We start from the raw sequence: 3,188 nt of genomic DNA on the forward strand, positions 1-3,188 counted from the left end.
AAAAGGAGCATGAGTCTGTTCACCATCTGGGGAGGCAAGAATTATTCTTCCGTGTTTAGCATGAATTCGCATGACTTCAGGAGCGGGGGAGCAGTGATGTTGCTCTAAATTTTGGCTGCCTAGCGAATTCAGCTTTTTAAGTAGCAGCTGCAACTGTAGATACTCCTGATCAAACAATAGCTTAAAGGCAGAGCACCGTGGAAAGTGGGGGATGCCCCTGAGGTCTTTCAGACAAGGGATAGTCATAGGTGGTATGGGTTTTTGTACCTAAGTCATCATTTTTTCCAAGATAGCCTGGTAATCATTTTTAGTTGTCTGTAGAAATTACTTCTTAAATGTTTGCCTTATAGCACACGGCCTTGCCTCATCCAGAGAAAACATCCCTCCTTTCTCTATACTTTTATTTTTCTAAATTTTACTTAATGATCACTTGTGTAAATGGTGATTACTGTGCAACAAATATTAACTCAATTCTTATCATGACCTATGGATGCAGGTGCTATTATTTTCCTCACTTTATACATGGAAAAACCAAGGAACAGAGAGATCTAAGAACTTACCCATGATTACACAGCTAGTATACCAGGATTCAAAACCATGGAGTGGCTCCAGAGTCCGTGCTCTGAACCACTATAACATGCCCAGACTGTGCATCTTTCCCCTTTTCATTGCAGGGAATGCACCATATTGCCTTTTCTCCAAGGCTAGGGATACTGCATTTTGTACAGATTGTTTACTCCCTAAGGGGGCCCAGCCAAGGGGGCGTAGGGGCTAAAGTTAGTCTGTCCTATGTTCACCAAGCTCTGTGTTCTCATCTGCTGCAACCACCCAGAGGCTGGTTTGGACCAAGGTGCATAGGATAGCAGGCTCTCACTCTGACGCTCCATCCACACCCTAAATCCCACTCCTTCCTGTCTCTTCCAACTCCTCTAGCTTTAATGATTTCCCAAGGACAGGCAAGAATTTGACATGATGAATAACATGAAACTATACTTTTAAATATCTAGTCATTATTGCATAAAAGCCTTTATTTTAGTATACTTGAAGGCAGTTTTAGTTTCTCTTGCCCATATATACCACGGGACCAATATTTAAACCCTTTTATTATCTTCACTAGAGGCCCGGTGCACAAAATTCGTGCATGGGGGGCGGGGGGATGGTGTCCCTCAGCCCAGCCTGCACCCTCTCCAATCTGGGACCCCTCAAGGGATGTCCGACTGCCCAATTTCTGTGGGATTGGGCCTAAACTGGCAGTTGGACATCCCCCTTACAATCTGGGACTACTGGCTCCCAACCGCTTGCCTGCCTGCCTACCCCCTAACCTCTCCCCTGCCAGCATGATCGATGCCTGACTGCTCCACTGCTGGCCTGATTGCCCCCAATGCCCTCCCCTGCCAGCCTGGTCACCTTCAACTGCCCTCCCCTTCCAGCCTGGTCCCCCCCCACCCCCCCAACTGCCCTTCCCTGCAGGCCATCTTGTGGCCACATGGGAGCAGCCATCTTGTGGGAGGCCGTGATGGTCAATTTGCATTTTACCTCTTTATTATATAGGATAGCCTTTTCCTGGTGGTCTTTTGAGGTACTCCAAGTCCTCCTTAATTATAAAACTGCTCAAGAATAAAAAACAAAGTCACCATAAAAACTAAACTGAATACTAATTCAACTCTGGAACCCAGCTGCCTTTTATAGCATTGTTTCTATCGGAAAGTATATCTGAGTTTCATTTCAGGATGCCTGGAGAGTTTCTGCCTCCAACATAAGGGGTTGAGAATGTAAAGCTGGCAGTGTGGTGGTGGCTATCTATATGGCTTGGTCATTTGCAGCCAGATATGGTCATACTTTGGTACACTTCTTCCAGCTGGCTTCCAAAATCTGCTCCTGCTAGCCTTCAACTCATTCTTGACATGGGCAGCCAGAGTGATTTTAAAAAATGCGATTATGACTTCTTATTCTTAAAATCCTTGCCATTGGGATACAGTCCTGAACACAGCCTATGAGATGATCTGGTCCTTGTTCAGCTCTTCAGCTGCATCTCCATCTCCTCCCATCCCTGTCACTTTCTTTAGCCACATGGTCTCCTTTGAGTTGGTGCTAAAGTTGGAAGCTCTCTCCCACTATAGTTTCTTCCAATGTGCTTTTCTATTTACCCAGAATGTTCTGTTTCTTTTTCCTCACCTATCCAATTGCCACTGATCCTTCAGATCTTCAACTTAGATGTGACTTTCTCAGGAAAAGATGTTTTTGTGCTGAAGACATCATGTAGTTTTCCTTTGTAGCACTTATTGCAGATTAAAATGAAATCTATTTAATATCTCTCATCCTGAGTAGACTGTAACTTCTGTCAGGAAGTGTCCGTGATTGTCATTTTTTTCTGGCACCTAATGAGTGTTGAATAAATATTTGCTGAATGAATAGATGAATGAATGAATGAATTAATTAATTAATGAACTAACCAAATTTAGCATGCATATGTGACTATCTCCCCCTTCCTCCACCCCCCGATCTAGACTTCAAATTTCCTGAAGGCAGCAATGTTATCTTTACTCATTTTTATAGGCCCTAAATTGTCTAGCACAGGACTTTGCAAATAGTGAGCCTCAGTAAAGGGAAGCTGGCTAATTAATTGACCTGTCAAGCTCAGATGACTAAGTTAAGGTGTGGAAAAATACGGAAAAGGTTAGGATGAAATATATTGGGTCATTTTGATGAAAGAGTGCAGTCTGGTGTTTCAAAGTACAGTGATATACTGGCCCCTGCTTATGTCTAACGATCAACAAATTAGTATGTTATGCCCTGTATTGAGCACTCTATTTTCAACCTGATTGCTTAAGTGATTACTTTTGTCTCCACTAAAAGTGTTTGGTTAGCATAGGTAAAGTTGTTTGACCTGGGTTAGTAATAGCTGCTAATTGTATTTACTCTTATTTCTGAGAGTAATTGATATTTTTCCTCAATTTTTGAGATGCAAGGACCACCTGTTACCTTGTTTTGTTGCATGTCACTTTATTGTGCTTCACAGATTTTTTTTTACAAATTGAAGGCAAGACTTTTCTTTTTTCTTTCTTTTTTTTTGGCTTTTTTTTTTTATTGCTTAAAGTATTACAAAAGGTATTACATATGTGTCCTTTTTTTTCCCCCCCCCTTGACAATCCCCTCGCCTCCTCTACCCCCCAGCGTCTTATGTCCAT

This window comes from Myotis davidii, unplaced genomic scaffold (genome assembly GCF_000327345.1).
Source record: "Myotis davidii unplaced genomic scaffold, ASM32734v1 scaffold655, whole genome shotgun sequence".
Lineage (NCBI taxonomy): Eukaryota > Metazoa > Chordata > Mammalia > Chiroptera > Vespertilionidae > Myotis > Myotis davidii.